General features: G+C 43.6%; 1 protein-coding gene and 1 non-coding gene across 2 annotated transcripts in view; both read left to right on the plus strand.

Moving 5' to 3' along the window:
* LOC126279406 (SEC14-like protein 2) overlaps window positions 1-19,113 on the plus strand; it is a 277,669-nt gene that overhangs the window by 22,455 nt on the left and 236,101 nt on the right. The window lies entirely within an intron of this gene.
* On the plus strand, window positions 2,595-2,698 carry LOC126286542 (U6 spliceosomal RNA). The gene has a single exon (XR_007551705.1). It is a non-coding gene; the product is annotated as a U6 spliceosomal RNA (small nuclear RNA).

A 19,113-nucleotide genomic window follows, 5' to 3' on the forward strand; every position in this document is an offset into this window, starting at 1 on the left:
CAATTTTTTGAAGAGCGATGCAGAACACCATCGAGAAGAGCCAATTACTTTTGGATTCACTGAAAGTAGTGACGGTCTTAACATGCTGCTTGTTACTTTCATGCCTCCGCGGTCGGGATAAGTAAATCGTGATGAATCCTTACGCTCATGCTCCCAGGTTCCTGGTTGCAGCTTCGTTTGCGGTTGACCTACTAATCTACGAAGTCGTGTGGCAAGAGGCAACGTGGCCACGGCGAAGCAGCTCTGCCTACCAGATAGTTTCAAAGCCCTTGTATGCCATCCTGGAGGAACGTATGTGTCAGTGAAATTTTTGTTGTTTTTCTAGAATCCGCAATATACAGAACGCTGTGAGGGGTTATCTATACATCCTACGGATATCCAAACACTCTACATAATCACCCATTCGTCACATTCACTAATTTGGTGTCACAGTCTATATAAACCGTACTGTCAACCGTAGGTAGCTAGATGTTTCACCTTCTTCCAAGCGCGGATTCACTTATGTGTTTGTTACTGCACTGTTTGTACGTACATATGGTGTAGACATTTACATTTTCTCTCTTCCAACACTTGTTGGCAATGGACGCCTACTACTCGACAAGTGAAATGGCGGATATGATATTCTGCTATGGTTTAGCAAATGGACGTAGCTTGCGAGCCCGTGGGACATGTGTGTCACTCCGAAATAGGCTGTTTACAACGTCTATACCGTACGTTCACATACAAATAGAACATACTCTCATCACTGAAGAGACAGACCGCCACTCCATCCTCCAATTAACCCTTTCACAACGCCAGACTAGCCACGCTTGGTGGTGTCGTGATGTTGGTGGTTGCCAGACCATAGGAACCCGTGATTTTAGCCTTACTGCAAGCATACGGTTTCCAATAGTTCTCGGTGACACAGAAAATGCAACATGTGCTCTAATTTCCCTCATGGATGATGGTCGGCAGGCCCCGGTGATCTAACGCTGCATCGATCTTGACCTGCGCCTATACAACGGAGACGTTCAGAGCCTGGACTACTGCTGAAAGCACCGATACACCACCCATACGTTGTGCCCATCATTTGCAGCAATCCATCAATGCTTCCATTCACCTTCCCACAGACTCATAATGCTACCCCGTTGAAACGGCTGCAATTGTTCCCCAGGAGTACAATCTTGTTGGTGGAGCATGGTTGTACTCTAGAATGAATGTTGCAAACACTGTTCACCTCTAAACTCAGAACAGTTGCTGCGTGCAGAGAAAAAACGGAGAGCGCTCTGAAAAGCCTTCTGATCGCCGACAGCCGTGGCAAATGAATCACGACCATTACGACCCCTCAGTGTGAACAAATTACACCTCAACCTGGTGCCACTGAGCACAACCCTTGAGAGTGCAGCATTTTTTTTTCCTGCAGTGAACACAAATAATCTAGAGGACAACGTCGCTGTTATCTATGTGAAGTTTGCAGCGCCAGATGACTGTAGGGAAATGCAGGAAGACCTTCGGACAGCTCGTAATTGGTACACTAATGGGTCTGTAAAAATGTGAGATTCGTTGGAAGAATATTAAGTATATGTAATTCATCCACGAAAGAAGTTATATACAAAAGGCTTGTAAGACCAATTCGTGAGTTTTCCTCATCAGTCTGGGGCCCTTATCAAGTAGATTTAACGAGAGATAGAGAAGGTGTAACGAAGAGCGGCATATTTCATCATGGGACTGAAAATTAAGCGCCGGCCGCGGTGGTCGTGCGGCTCTAGGCGCTTCAGTCCCGAACCGCGGGACTGCTACAGTCGCAGGTTCGAATCCTGCCTCGGGCATGGATGTGTGTGATGTCCTTAGGTTAGTTAGGTTTAATTAGTTCTAATTTCTAAGGGACTGATGACCTAAGATGTTAAGTCCCATAGTAGTCAGAGCCACTTGAATCTTTTTTTTTTTTTTAATTAAGAGCAAGACTCTTACGGAAATGCTCGATTAACTCCACTGGCAGACGCTACTATAAAGATAATGCGTATCACGGAGAAATTATTTGGTAAGATTCCGAGAGCGTACGTTCCAAGAAGAGACAGAAAGGCAGTACATCATTCCACGAAAAATACACATGAAAATCAGAGATATTAAACCTGATACGGAGCTTTAACCACAATCATTCCGCCCTCGCGCCATTCGCGAAAGGTATAGGGAAGAGGGGAAAAGATCAGGAGTGCGTTCTCCACAACCGTAAGGTGCGTCGCTGGGCACGGATACAGACGTAGATATACCTGACAAGCTAAAATTTCTCGCTAGTCATACACATGCTTGTAACCCTTAACAGGAGAATTATTTTGCAACTTAAGCCACCACCCGTCCGTTTTTTCAGCAATCGCCACTACACCGTGAAGAGTAGAGAGCGTTCGCACGAGTACGAATATACGTTTTCTGTCCAGCAGAGATCCGACAAGTCGGAATTTTCCACAAATGCCGCTCTCACAGACCGTGGGACTGGCTCACCCACTTAGGTTGATTTCTCAAGGCCCCTGCTGCACCTGCTAAGCCTTGAATACTTACTGCAGCATGGCTAATCGTATTTCGAATTTTATTCATACGTGTACAATTCGCGCGCGGCTGTACTCAGTTCGGCGGTACATATACTTAAATTGGAACGATACAGAGAAAATTAGAATGGCCGCTGCGCAAGTATGACAAGCAAAAGAGAGAGTGCGACATTCTTCCATTACCAAAAGGGGACGGACGACAGGACCTTAACGTGGACGACAGAGCCGAGGGGCTGGCACGTGGAATAACAAGGGCGACTAAGGCGGCCGTACCAACCAGGAGGAGGGCCGTGGCGGCCACACCGGCACTGTGGTCAGCCGAGCTACAAGGTCTGCGTCAGTCTGTCAGGAGGCTGAGAAAGCACTACCAGCGCAGTGTCGTCTGGTGGGAAAAGCAAAGATGGCTGCAGTTATACCGGGAGGCAAAAGATAACTTTCAAAAAGAGCTACAGAAGACCAGAATAAAAAGTTGCGAAAATTTTGTAACCAATCAGCTGGCCCTTGACCCTTGGGTGTGCCATATACACTCCTGGAAATTGAAATAAGAACACCGTGAATTCATTGTCCCAGGAAGGGGAAACTTTATTGACACATTCCTGGGGTCAGATACATCACATGATCACACTGACAGAACCACAGGCACATAGACACAGGCAACAGAGCATGCACAATGTCGGCACTAGTACAGTGTATATCCACCTTTCGCAGCAATGCAGGCTGCTATTCTCCCATGGAGATGATCGTAGAGATGCTGGATGTAGTCCTATGGAACGGCTTGCCATGCCATTTCCACTTGGCGCCTCAGTTGGACCAGCGTTCGTGCTGGACGTACAGACCGCGTGAGACGACGCTTCATCCAGTCCCAAACATGCTCAATGGGGGACAGATCCGGAGATCTTGCTGGCCAGGGTAGTTGACTTACACCTTCTAGAGCACGTTGGGTGGCACGGGATACATGCGGACGTGCATTGTCCTGTTGGAACAGCAAGTTCCCTTGCCGGTCTAGGAATGGTAGAACGATGGGTTCGATGACGGTTTGGATGTACCGTGCACTATTCAGTGTCCCCTCGACGATCACCAGAGGTGTACGGCCAGTGTAGGAGATCGCTCCCCACACCATGATGCCGGTTGTTGGCCCTGTGTGCCTCGGTCGTATGCAGTCCTGATTGTGGCGCTCACCTGCACGGCGCCAAACACGCATACGACCATCATTGGCACTAAGGCAGAAGCGACTCTCATCGCTGAAGACGACACGTCTCCATTCGTCCCTCCATTCACGCCCTGTCGCGACACCACTGGAGGCGGGCTGCACGATATTGGGGCGTGAGCGGAAGACGGCCTAACGGTGTGCGGGACCGTAGCCCAGCTTCATGGAGACGGTTGCGAATGGTCTTCGCCGATACCCCAGGAGCAACAGTGTCCCTAATTTGCTGTGAAGTGGCGGTGCGGTCCCCTACGGCACTGCGTAGGATCCTACGGTCTTGGCGTGCATCCGTGCGTCGCTGCGGTCCGGTCCCAGGTCGACGGGCACGTGCACCTTCCGCCGACCACTGGCGACAACATCGATGTACTGTGGAGACCTCAAGCCCCATGTGTTGAGCAATTCGGCGGTACGTCCACCCGGCCTCCCGCATGCCCACTATACGCCGTCGCTCAAAGTCCGTCAACTGCACATACGGTTCACGTCCACGCTGTCGCGGCATGCTACCAGTGTTAAAGACTGCGATGGAGCTCCGTATGCCACGGAAAACTGGCTGACACTGACGGCGGCGGTGCACAAATGCTGCGCAGCTAGCGCCATTCGACGGCCAACACCGCGGTTCCTGGTGTGTCCGCTGTGCCGTGCGTTTGATCATTGCTTGTACAGCCCTCTCGCAGTGTCCGGAGCAAGTATGGTGGGTCTGACACACCGGTGTCAATGTGTTCTTTTTTCCATTTCCAGGAGTGTAGATTGGTGAGGGAGAAGATCCGCTCCCCAACGATGATATCAACGCTCAGGCACGGGGACAGGTTCTTCGGAGACGAGAAACGCTCTACTTGGGGATCATCATCGATGAAAGGTGGAACTTTGCAAGGCACATTGAAACCGTAACCCAGAAAGCGCTGCAACTACTAAGTAACCTGATTTCCATAGGACATAAGAGATTCCACCTTCCGCCTCATCTAATTAAGCTCTATCATAATAGTAACTGACATCAATAGTGGGTTACGGCTCGGGAGTCTGGGCACACAGGCTCACGAGGGTGGTGCCTGCCGTGACGGTGAGTAGAGTACAAAGGAACATGGTACTAAGGTCCGTGGGAGCATATAGAACATCTTCGTGGGGTGCCCTGTTAATTATAATGGGGCTCTGTCCCCTGGATATAAAGATAAGGGAACAGGCTGCATGCTACTGCGCCAAAAAAGGTAACTACACCAAAGTAGAGGAAATTATGGGGGCACAAGTCAGGGAAAAAGGGGAGATACGGGGAAGGGGTGAAGACCTATGGCAGGAGATATGGGACTCAGATGAAACTGGTAGAAGTACCTTTCAGCTCCTACCAGATGTTAAGGAAAGATTGAAAATGAAATACTTTGAGCCAACTCGGGGATTGTTCCACTTTCTCACAGGTCACGGCCCCTATCCGAATCATCTATGTCGGTTTGGCAAAAGGGCGACGCCTGCGTGCGACTGTGGCGCACCGGAGGGTACTCTTGACCATGTGGTTTACGAGTGTCCCCTTTTCGATGATGTAGCCGAGACATTGAGACGAACATTACCAAGTACAAACACCTATGACCTTCTAAGACAAGAGGAGCCCTTTCAGATACTGAACACGCTAGCCAACGAGGTATCTCAAAAAGTATTAAAAACCTTTTTGAGAGACCTTCATGACTAGGTAAATAAAAATCACCGATAGCGACCACCACCCCAATCCCGTACCGGCTGTTCGTGGATAGGTCGACTTTACAGTTGGAATCCGCCACGTGCAGGACCAGGGGGATTGGGGTGATCCTGAAATGAGACAAAGCTCCTATTATGACGTAGAATAGGAAGTAGATTTTAGGCAATTAGAATAGGATAGTAAGTTAGGAACCTGCAGCGATAGATACTTTTTACCTGCCCTGTGCCAGGGGCATGCTCATAGGAATTAGCTCTATGAGCAAGGCACCCAAGTAGGTTTATATTGACACTGGCACAACTGTAACGCTGCAGGCAGTTAATACTAACCTTTCGTAGAAACTAGAAATAATTCTAACACTAATTAAATTAGAAGTAGTCTGCCTAGTAATAAATAGCACTGTCTGTAGTCAAGTAGAATGTAGAAGCTGCAAATATAAAACTAGAAACATAGGACCCACTAATCATTAAGGTGGTGGGTCATTTTGTATAATTATTATTATTATGTTATGAAATAAAGAATTTAAAAAAAAGCCAAATGGTTAAACATAGTATAGATGTAGTCTTTGACTAGCGGTCAAAATGCCCTGGGTTTCGGGTTCGACCAAGCCACTGCTTAAATTTTTGCTAAAAATCACCAGCAGTGGCGGCCGAAGATTCTACGAAACGCTTTGTCAAAAAGGGCGCAGGACCGGGCAGAGTTCAGGCCAACCTCTGGCCCTTGGTGTGCGAAACTGCCCCCAAAAGGCGGAACAATCAGCTGTGATCAACGGCATGACGATGTAAAAGTCAATGGAAGCCATTGCATCAAAGATGGACAATATGTATCCACAGGACATGTGGCCTGTACTGCAAAGAAAGTGTCATGATGATCACTACTTTGGAGAGAGATTCCAGATTAGTCTCCATTTGGATCTCCGGAAAGTGACTATCAAGGGGAAGGCAATCATGAGAAAAAGACTCAATAACCAACGAAAGGATAACATATTACGAATCAGAGCAGGGGATGTCAGAATTTTTAACGTGGCAGTGAAGCTAGAAAATGTGAAAAGGGAAATGCAGAGGTTCGGTGTAGATGTACTGGGGGTCGGTGAAGCGAAATGGGAAGAACATAACGGTTTTTGTTCAGGCGAATATAAGATAATGTTAATACAGCAGAAAGCTGTATAGTGAGAGTAGGAAAGTAGGACAGATCGAACACTTCAGTGATAGCGTTATATTCCTCAGAATCGACAGCAAACCATCACCAACATTAATAGTTCATATAAACATATCGACGCCACAAACAGAATTTGAAGAGATAGAGAAAGCTTATGAGGACAGTGGACGGGTAACATAGTATGTAAGTAGAAATGAAAATGTAATTTAGCAATAATAAATACACTGTACAAAAAGCCGGCCGGAGTGGCCGAGCGGTTCTAGGCGCTCCAGTCTGGAGCCGCGCGACCGCTACGGTCGCAGGTTCGAATCCTGCCTCGGGCACGGATGTGTGTGATGCCCTTAGGTTAGCTCGGTTTAAGTAGTTCTAAGTTCTAGGGGACTGATGACCTCAGCAGTTAAGTCCCATAGTGCTCAGAGACAGTTTTGAACACTGTACAAAAATCACAAAAGGAGCTGGTATATTTGGAAAAGGCGCGGAAATACGTGAAGATTCCTACTGGACTACATCACGTTCAGACAGATATTCCGGAAACAGATATTGTATTATGAGGCGTGCTCAGGAGCTGAATGTAATTTCCGATCAAACTTTAGTAATGACGAAGATTGTGCTGGATCTTAAGATTCGTCTGCAAGAATCAGTGTTCGAAGAAATGGGACACTAAGGTACTGAGAAATGAGGAGATGCCTTTCATGTCATCTGAGGCTAGATATACTGCCGTAACGAGTACAATAATAGGCAGTTCAGATGAAGAGGAATGGACATCTCTAAAAATGGCAGCCATAGAAGCTGGACGGACAAACATACACTCCTGGAAATTGAAATAAGAACACCGTGAATTCATTGTCCCAGGAAAGGGAAACTTTATTGACACATTCCTGGGGTCAGATACATCACATGATCACACTGACAGAACTATAGACACATAGACACAGGCAACAGAGCATGCACAATGTCGGCACTAGTACAGTGTATATCCACCTTTCGCAGCAATGCAGGCTGCTATTCTCCCATGGAGACGATCGTAGAGATGCTGGATGTAGTCCTGTGGAACGGCTTGCCATGCTATTTCCACCTGGCGCCTTAGTTGGACCAGCGTTCGTGCTGGACGTGCAGACCGCGTGAGACGACGCTTCATCCAGTCCCAAACATGCTCAATGGGGGACAGATCCGGAGATCTTGCTGGCCAGGGTAGTTGACTTACACCTTCTAGAGCATGTTGGGTGGCACGGGATACATGCGGACGTGCATTGTCCTGTTGGAACAGCAAGTTCCCTTGCCGGTCTAGGAATGGTAGAACGATGGGTTCGATGACGGTTTGGATGTACCGTGCACTATTCAGTGTCCCCTCGACGATCACCAGAGGTGTACGGCCAGTGTAGGAGATCGCTCCCCACACTATGATGCCTGGTGTTGGCCCTGTGTGCCTCGGTCGTATGCAGTCCTGATTGTGGCGCTCACCTGCACGGCGCCAAACACGCATACGACCATCATTGGCACCAAGGCAGAAGCGACTCTCATCGCTGAAGACGACACGTCTCCATTCGTCCCTCCATTCACGCCTGTCGCGACACCTCTGGAGGCGGGCTGCACGATGTTTTGGCGTGAGCGGAAGACGGCCTAACAGTGTGCGGGACCGTAGCCCAGCTTCATGGAGACTGTTGCGAATGGTCCTCGCCGATACCCCAGGAACAACAGTGTCCCTAATTTGCTGTGAAGTGGCGGTGCGGTCCCCTACGCAACTTCGTAGGATCCTACGGTCTTGGTGTGCATCCGTGCGTCGCTGCGGTCCGGTCCCAGGTCGACGGGCACATGCACCTTCCGCCGACCACTGGCGACAACATCGATGTACTGTGGAGACCTCACGCCCCACGTGTTGAGCAATTCGGCGGTACGTCCACCCGGCCTCCCGCATGCGCACTATACGCCCTCGCTCAAAGTCCGCCAACTGCACATACGGTTCACGTCCACGCTGTCGCGGCATGCTACCAGTGTTAAAGACTGCGATGGAGCTCCGTATGCCACGGGAAACTGGCTGACACTGACGGCGGCGGTACACAAATGCTGCGCAGCTAGCGCCATTCGACGGCCAACACCGCGGTTCCTGGTGTGTCCGCTGAGCCGTGCGTGTGATCATTGCTTGTACAGCCCTCTCGCAGTGTCCGGAGCAAGTATGGTGGGTCTGACACACCGGTGTCAATGTGTTCTTTTTTCCATTTCCAAGAGTGTAGATACATGGAAGGTAACTGCGCGGTAACCTTGGTGACAGATGAAATATTTCAATTGATCGACGAAAGGTGGTACAAAAACGTTCAGGGACATTCTGCAATAGAGAAATATTTCACATAAGAATATAATAAGTACCAAGTGTAGGGAAGGTAAGGGAGAATGGCTTTAGCAAAAATGTGAAAAAATCTAAAAATAAATGATTCGGCTTATAGTCAAAACCAATTGCAGTAATGCAGTTTATATGTGCCAACTAGTTGCAAAAATAAAGAGATTCATAGAATTTATGGTGAGGTAAAGGCAATTATTTAGATGGCTAAGGGAACGGTAAATTTAAATGTGATGTGTGACTGGGATTCGGTAGTAGTAAAATGAAGAGTAAGAAACATATTTGGAGAATATGGCCGTGGAGAAGAGAAGTAAAAGAGGAAGACACCTGGCAGAATTGCTAACTCTTGGTTAAGAATCACGAAAGTAGTTCATATATAGTTAGAAGAGAACTGGGGATACTGGATGGTTTCAGACTGATTACACGATAAGGGAGAGCTTTCGATACCACATTTTTAACCGTAAGACATTTCCAGAGGCAGATGTGGATTCTGAAGTAATTTATTGTTTATGAACTGTAAATAATAAGGGCACAAATTTCAAAAAAGAAGGAAATCAAAGGGATGTGCTCTGGATAATGCGACTTAGTCGCATCTTCGTTCGTGCTTCCTTCAGATAGATTTAACGTAGTTGCTACTGAATGAGCTGGACTCTTGCTGCGTTATTTGCAATGAGTCTTCGTACGCTTGGGGAAATACAAGTTAAGTAAATCTTTTATTTGCTGTGTTAACTTGTTCACTAATCATTTCTGATCCACTCCAGCCTTCGTACAACAGTTGTTGCACCACTCTGTAGCCCAGCTCCCCTTACCATTGCGTACAAAGTCGTACACAACAGAAGAAATTATGGAGGGGGGAATGGGGGGGTAAAAGCTATAGGAGAAGACCTAGGCTTGATTACAGTAAGCAGGTACAAACAGATGTAGAATGCAGAGCTGAAGAGGCTTGCACAGTATACACCAGTCTTTGGTTCCAAGACCACATCTGCATTACAAACCAGGTTCCACAAACCATCCGCTTTGGTCTTCTTACATAATTGCGACTGTTACTTGCAGCTCTTATCACATCATCTTATTCCCAAAGCTTTATTATAAATTGACTAAAAGGATTTTAACGATTTTTAGTAGATTGTGACAGGTGTAGGAGAACGACAGAAACTAGGAACGAACAAAGACATTGAACAAAAAGGTTGGAGTGTATATCGTCTCGTCGACATTGAGGCTATTAGAAACTGTGATGAAAGGGGAAGCAATCTACTATGGCTTTATAATGGGATCGTCCCAACATTAGTCTTACATGATGAGAAACCACACAAAACTGAAATCTGAGGGATTACTTCACTTCTTCACCTGTCTCTCTACTCGTGACACCAATCTCCAGATTTTTTTTTAATAGATTGGCTGGAGATGTCCTAAATCTTTTGTATTGAAGCTTCTATACCATCTGCATAATGTAGGTACCAATGGTTCCCAGACTGGTTTAGCTTTCTCTCTCTTTTTTCCTGACTTTGGCGGTTTACAGCAAACGCTGATAGATACATGACGTCTAATTCCACTTCCATGTAAAATCGTATACGTATCCACACAGATATTTCTCGTAACTGATGCTCATTTCTGACAAGTGAAACTAACAATAGTAAGGTTTTCCAAAGCTCTGATGGCGGCATGTGATTTTCGACAATTATTTGCAAACAGAAATAAGATCAGTGACAAATTTAACGTCAGAATTGGTGATCTCGAGGTATACGAAGCTGACGAATTCTGCTAGCTAGGAAGTAAAATAACGCATGACCAACGAAGCAACGACAACGTAAAGAGCAGAGTAACACAGGAAAAGTAGATATTCCTGGCCAAAAGAAATGTACCAGTATCAAACATAGGTCGTAATTTGAGGAAAACTGGAAGAGAAGAGAAAAGAGAATCCGCAAGGCGTTTAATACAGTTCCCCATAGTCGTTTAATGAACAAAGTAAGAGCATATGGACTATCAGACCAATTGTGTGATTGGACTGAAGAGTTCCTAGGTAACAGAACACAGCATGTCATTCTCAATGGAGAGAAGTCTTCCGAAGTAAGAACGATTTCAGGTGTGCCGCCGGGGAGTGTCGTAGCACCGTTAATATTCACAATATATATAAATGACCTTGTGGATTACATCGGAAGTTCACTGAGGCTTTGCGGATGATGCTGTAGTATATCGAGAGGTTGTAATAATGGAAAATTGTGAAATGCAGGAGGATCTGCAACGAATTGACGCATGGTGCAGGGAATGGCAATTGAATCTCAATGTAGACAAGTGTAAGTTGCTGCGAATACGTAGAAAGAAAGATCCTTCATCATTTAGCTACAGTATAGCAGGTCAGCAACTGGAAGCAGTTAATTCCATAAATTATCTGGGAGTAGGTATTACGAGTGATTTAAAATGGAATGACCATATAAAATTACTGGTCGGTAAAGCTGATGCCAGACTGAGATTCATTGGAAGAATTCTAAAAGAATGCAGTCTGAAAACAAAGGAAGTAGGCTACAGTACACTTGTTCGCCCACTGCTTGAGTACTGCTCACTGGTGTGGGATCCGTACCAGATAGGGTTGATAGAAGAGATAGAGAAGATCCAACGGAGAGCAGCGCGCTTCGTTACAGGATCATTTAGTAATCGCGAAAGCGTTAGGGAGATGATAGATAAACTCCAGTGGAAGACTCTGCAAGAGAGACGCTCAGTAGCTCGGTGTGGGCTTTTGTTGAAGTTTCGAGAACATACCTTCACTGAGGAGTCAAGCAGTATATTGCTCCCTCCTACATATATCTCGCGAAAAGACCATGAGGATAAAATCAGAGAGAGTAGAGCTCACACAGAGGCATAACGACAGTCTTTCGATCTGTGTTACCCTGTAGTAACGTAGAGGGCAACCCATCTCGGCCCTTGCTTGGTGGAGAGAGAAAAATCCACGCTCATATACACCCGCGCACACAGTAACGGCCGTTAATCCAGAGTTGGATATCGATTCCTGTCTGGCTCTTCTCGTGCCTCAGAATTAGCAGGTCAACTGTTCTCATGGGGTTAAGTTATCGATTTCCGTCGCGGCCTTTCTCACTTCTGAGCGAGAGAATAAATATCAGTAACATTAACGAGGACACAACGTTCCCAGACACGAAGTCCAACAGTAGCGTAGCTTCTTTATTATGCGATAAAGGCCGAACGATCTCGATTGGAGTAGCTCGCAGCCGTTGAAGCGGTGATAAAAAATTGCTGACAAGCGCCTAAACAAAGAGACACCGTCAAAGAAAATACGTTGCGTACTCGTGATATTTCAAAACCTAGTATGTAATTGTGAGCAGTATAATAACAGTTCTATTTTGTCAATGTTGTTCAGTAGACTTAAGCCGATCACGCTTCCACAAAGCCGTACATTCGCAAACTGCTGCCACGCAGCTGAACTCTGACCCTATGCAGTACATCATTCATTTCAACTTTGAGAGCCGATTACTGCAATAATAAGTCTGCTCCAGAAAGAGCTGTGTTATACAAACAGATAAGACTAAAGAGGAGCAGAAATTTAAAATGATGAAGCTTCGTTCTGCATATACACATACATCGCAGAAGTCGCCATATACAGGGTGTTACAAAAAGGTACGGCCAAACATTCAGGAAACATTCCTCACACACAAATAAAGAAAAGATGTTATGTGGACATGTGTCCGGAAACGCTTAATTTCCATGTTAGAGCTCATTTTAGTTTCGTCAGTATGTACTGTACTTCCTCGATTCACCGCCAGTTGCCCCAATTGAAGGAAGGTAATGTTGACTTCAGTACTTGTGTTCACATGCGACTCATTGTTTGGGCAGGCATTGTTGGTGATGTCTTGATTGGGCCCCAAGTTCTTCCACCTACGCTCAATGGAGCATGTTATCATGATTTCATACGGGATACTCTACCTGTGCTGCTAGAACATGTGCCTTTACAAGTACGACACAACATGTGGTTCATGCACGATGGAGCTCCTGCATATTTCAGTCGAAGTGTTCGTACGCTTCTCAACAACAGATTCGGTGACCGATGGATTGGTAGAGGCGAACCAATTCCATGGCCTCCACGCTCTCCTGACCTCAACCCTCTTGACTTACATTAATGGGGGCGTTTGAAAGCTTTTGTCTACGCAACCCCGGTACCAAATGTAGAGACTCTTCGTGCTCGTATTGTGGACGGCTGTGATACAATACGCCATTCTCCAGAGCTGCATCGGCGCATCAGGGATTCCACGCGACGGAGGGAGGATGCATGTATCCTCGCTAACTGAGGACATTTTGAACATTACCTGTAACAAAGTGTTTGAAGTCACGCGGGTATGTTCTGTTGCAGTGTGTTTCCATTCCATGATTGATGTGATCTGAAGAGAAGTAATAATATGAGCTCTAACATGGAAAGTAAGCATTTCCGGACACATGTCCACATAACATATTTTCTTCCTTTGTGTGTGAGGAATGTTTCCTGAAAGTTTGGCCGTACCTTTTTGTAACACCCTGTAGTGCATGGCGCAAAAACTTCCAACCAATATTACAGATACCAGTTTTATGGATTTTCTGTCCTATTCCTTTCACATATTGAGTGACAGATCACGTATTTGAACGGCTTTGTCCACGAGTAACCCACAACATTGCTACAGTACTAGTGGTGTTAATACAAAGCAGAGCAGAGGCAACGATAAAAAAAGCAAACATTGCGCATTATATCTACAACAACAGTTCCCGTGGCTGGCAGTTCCTCAGGAAGGGACCCAAGGAACTTCGTAGAGTGAGAAAGAAGCGGGAGATGAAATCTTAGCGTATCTGTTAGATGTTCGACGGAATGTGTGGCGTCGTATACGCTCGAATGTGCAGTCAATGTACATGAGTACAATGATAGTGATATGTGCTTGACGAGTGAACGTGATTGAAACAGGCGAGGAGCAATTTAGTTCATCACCCCTGTCGGACAGTGAGCCACAAATCCCATCACCTATGAAATTTGGTAAAGAACAATCGTTGACCAAGAAGAGGGTAGTAGACATAATTAAGTTCATGGAAAATCATCCCCAGCATACTAAAAAAAAATTATGAATAGATTTTGAACAAATCCGCAACAGTATAACCCTGTAGGGCATAGTGAGTAAGAAAAACTACGGACATTCAAGGGAGGACAAAGCGAAGTTGTTACAAAACTGGTGTTCGCCCGTTTCAAGGATGCTCGATACAATTTACAGGATGTGCATGATACTGACTTACTACGTTATGCACATCAAATTGCACGCAACATAGATTACAGTGATTTCAAGGGAAGCAGCGGATGTTTGCATAACTTCAAACAGTGCTACTGAATTGGAAGACGTAAGATAAGGAAACTGCAATCAAAGCGTCAACTCGACGACGCGCAGCAAACTGCGGAACGGCCCGAAAATTTGTTGATGAGATAAACAGATTATATCCTATTGTTCAGTTGAATCGGGACTTGAGGAAGAATTGCATCTGAAAGGAACTCTGGAAATTAGAGGTACGAAGAGAGTTGTATCAAGACCAAGTAACATCCATGCCTTAACGCATTCGTATACAATTACTTCGACCATCAATCTACAGCCGGCCGGTGTGGCCGAGCGGTTCTAGGCGCTACAGTCTGGAACCGCGTGACCGCTACGGTCGCAGGTTATAACATTTCAGCTTCTCAACACCAAATTAAAACGTTGCATTAGGAGATGTCTGCTTCGTGCAAAAGGTCTTGAGTTCATATTGACGACAACAAGTAATTCTTCATTACAGACGTTTATTTACAAACAGAACTGACAGACTTCACAGACTCAACAACTGACTCTCCGAGCTAACCGCACTGCATATCCGAACTGGCAACTGACAACTCCTAGGTGTATTAATATCTTTCCAAACAATGAGAGTCTTTGACAATGTTTTGTTTACAATACGATAGCAATTCACGACTTTAAACTAAATTAGACATTACAGAATTTTAGTACAGATTAAAGTAAGTAAAAGGATCAGTGCTTATAAATTCTTACAAGCATAATTTCCAAATAGATTTTATAACATTTTTCTACCAGCTTCTAGATAACCTTCACCAGATTTGTACCGATGTTTCCAGAAATATCTTGACATTTGATTCTGGATATTTCTTGAGTGATTTAGAACAACTATTTATATGTAAAATGATTTAAACCGTGTTTCGAAACGTAAATAAATTTTTTTAGCAATATTTCTTGATACAAATCGTCTTTCGAAATTAGGTTATGAAACAGTTTTCACAAGTTTTCGTATTTTTGCGATCATAATATAGAATTTCTCCATAGAAAGTTCCAGAAGTGTGCATTAAACGTTCATTTACAGACTTTCTCTTTAGCTGGTGAGTTTTTAAAAGTATCTTGTCCATATTATACGAAATAATTTAGCTCAAAACTGATAATTTATACAATTAATCAGAGCTACAGCAAACAGTGAGTCTTTCTTTTACAAAATGAAATATAATTACAAAATTGAATGAAAATAGGTTACTAACACTAATATATATTTACATTAATTCTATTTTTGTTCTTTCTGTGCAAAATGTCCTAATATTGACACAGTACAATATTTAAACATCACCAAAGTTTCCCTTTACATTTTGCATATCTGTATCGACATCCCCTAAAAGTCTACAGTATCGAATACTTCAATATGTCCCAATATGTCCTGTAATGTTACACAACCCCCCCATCGGCACTTCCACGTGAAACACGGAAGGGTTGATGTCCTTACATTACAAAACAGAAAAGTTTTACACATATCTTTGGTGTCTTCTTTCTTGAAGACCAGTGATCTTCTTTCTTGAAGGTTGGTGATCTTCTTCCTTAAAGGTCGGTATACCTCAATGCCACACACTGTATTTCAGTCTCATCTTCACAGTCCGTATGGTTTCCATATACAGTGCAGGCTATCACAGGCTGCAATAGCACAGTCCGCTATGAATATACAGCATACAGTGGTCAAACCCAGTTAAACATTAGCAAAAGCATTTAATAGTCGGTGGACCGGTTTTTAAGGACACAGAAATTTGAATTCTCTAAAGTCTAATTACTCAAGAAAATTTACTCTAAATAATTTCTTAAAGCTAGGAGAGGATAGACTGACAGATGGAGAAAATTGGTTATACAGGATCACAAAATAAGTGTAAGATGCAATCCCAGAATACGAAAATGAAATATGACAATTGCATAGCTAGGGGACCTAGTGCTCGCCAAACACTTAGCACACAAAGAATGTATGCTCCCCTGAGGAATCAGATAAATACAACATAACAAAGTATACAAAAATATCCTGGTAAGATTAGATATAAAAGTCTATAAACATCTATTATCTAAAATACTTTTTTACATTTTTTATACAATTTCAGTTCGGTCACGTTTCGTAGGCCAAACAGTCTGCCAGAATTTGGGTAGACTAGACGGTAAGCATTCGGATGAGGATTGTCCTGAATCTTGAAAGGTCCAATGTATATGTCAAAAAATTTTTTTAATTCACCACTGATGGCTTTAGACTTCTCTTGTGTTTTAACAAGGACCAAGTCTTCAATTTTAAATTGAGTAGGCTTCAATATTTTGTCATGTCTACGTTTCCTCTTATCACCTTGAGATTTCATGGTCTTTCTCACTATTTCCTCTCTCTCTTGAGTACTTAATGGTTTGCAGACCGGAAAATCAATGAAATCACTAATTGGATGTGGTGGTTTGCTATTATACTGTATTTCATAAGGCGAAAACCCTGTTGAGGAATGCTGTAGGCTGTTCACAACATCTTCGAATTTCTCAACATAGTCAATCCAACTAGCATGATCAGTATTGCAGTAGGTTCTAAAGAATCGCCCAATTTCCCTCATGTATCTCTCCGAAGGGTTTCCTGACGGATGATAAGCTGAAATAAGAATGTGACTTATATTTTCATCTTCAACAAAAGCTTTCCATACTCCAGAAGTAAATTGAGTCCCATTGTCTGATAAGATTTTCTGAGGTTTTCCATCCCTGCCAAAATAGTCTCCTCTGATTTTTGAAATAATGCTCTTACTGTTTGCCTTGCGAAGAGGGTATAATTTAATGAATTTTGAAAAAACATCAACCATAACAAAAATGTAGCAATAGCCTCCTCTGGTCTTCGGTAATGGTCCATATAAGTCGACAGCGACTAACTCGTGTTGTTCTTTTGGTAAGATGTTTTGCATCAATCCTCGACAAGTTTGGTTGGATACTTTTACTCTTTGGCACCTGTCACAACCCGTCAAAATTTTTCTAACCCTCCTGGCTATGTTGTTAAAGTACACATTTTCTTGGATTTTCTGGATACACTTTTGAATCCCACAATGACCAAAACTTTCATGAATGTACTTGATGAGTACATTGATGTACTGTTCAGGCCAACATAATTTCCATACATCGCTATCTACACTGTTTCTCTTGAATAAAATCCCCTTGTAGATTTTGTAATAATCTCCCACTTTTTCATGTCCCTTTTTCCCTAAATAACTTTTGACCAGTTTACAGTTCTCATCGTGGTTCTGATTCCATCGGATGTCATTACAAATGTCTCTGATTTCTTGTTCATTGTCCACCCCTCTTAAATACATAATATTGAATTCTTTTTCACATTCCCCACTGTCATCTTCAAAGTCACCCCCCACAGGTAGTCTAGATAAAGCATCAGCAACTACATTATCGGGTCCTCTAAGATATTTTATTGAGTAATTAAATTGTTGTAACAAGAGTGCCCACCTGGTAATCCTTCCATGATGCAACCTACATTCTTGAATATAAATTAATGCCTTATGGTCTGTGTAGACAACTACCTGGTTTCCCAATAAATAATTTCTGAATTTAGAAAATGCCCAGTAAATGGCCAAAAGCTCTTTCTCGGTAACAGTGTATTGCCTCTCATGTTTTTTCAAGGTTCGACTAGCAAAAGCAATAGACCTGTGTTCTATTTTCCCATTTATATTTACTTCTTGGAAAAGGTGAGCACCTAGGCCATAATCACTACTATCTGCCATAATGCAAAAAGGTAATCTTAAATCAGGACGGTACAAAATTTGACTGTTACATAACTGTGTTTTTATTTCTTCAAAAGCAGCTTCACATTCCTGATCCCAAACCCACATTGCGTTTTTCTTCAGCAATCTGTTAAGACTTGGAGCATTTAGAGCTTGGGTACTAATGAACTTTCTGTAGTAACCGCACATCCCGAAAAATGACTTTAGTTGTTTCTTGGTTTTTGGAATTGGGAATTTTGCAATTGCCTCGAGTTTTTCAGGATCTGGCAAAATACCTTCCTCAGAAATACTGTGCCCCAAAAACTTCAATTTTTTCATACCAAACTTACATTTAGATAATTTAAGTGACATTCCCCCTTTCCTTAATCTATTGCAAACCTCCCTCAAAGTATTAACATGTTCTTCCCAAGTTTCTCCAGTGATCAAAATGTCATCTACATACACAGTTAATTTTGATAGAAGATCTTTTCCCAAAACAAAGTCAAGTGCTCTAATGAATTCGGCTACTGAGACATTCAGCCCAAATGGTACCACACAATACTGGTAACATCTTCCCCCATACAAAAAGGCAGTATACTTTCTGGAATCATTTTCTAATTCTACTTAGTGAAATCCTGATGTGAGATCTAAACTGGTCATGTATTTCATTCTTTCAAATTTATGAAGTAATTCGTCTATATTCTCGGGATGATCGGTCTCTCTTTCCAGATACTTATTTAGGTGTCTTGAATCTAGTACAAGCCTGACACTGCCATCACATTTTGCAACCACTACCAAAGGATTATTGTATTGGCTCTTACTTCTCTCAATGATGCCCCACTCTTCCATCTTTTGAAGTTCCTTTTCTACATCTTTTCTCATTGCAATGGGTACACTAAAGGTTTTATAAAGAATGGCTCATGTGGTTTTAATCTGAGTTTACATTGATAATTCTTTACTCTGACAGGTCTATCATCAGAAACTTCACAGTAATTCCACAATAATCTTTCTAACTCTACCTTCTGTTCTTGGTTCAAATTATCTGATTCCCGTAATTTTTCTTGAACTATATCCCCATATTCTCCATCATCATAATCCTCAGTAATTTCCTCTACACAATAACCACTGTCTTTAGAGAATGTAACGTCCCTAATTTCAATTCCCTTATCAGCACAGTTTTGAACCGAC

Source organism: Schistocerca gregaria, chromosome 1 (genome assembly GCF_023897955.1).
Source record: "Schistocerca gregaria isolate iqSchGreg1 chromosome 1, iqSchGreg1.2, whole genome shotgun sequence".
In the NCBI taxonomy this organism is placed as follows: domain Eukaryota; kingdom Metazoa; phylum Arthropoda; class Insecta; order Orthoptera; family Acrididae; genus Schistocerca; species Schistocerca gregaria.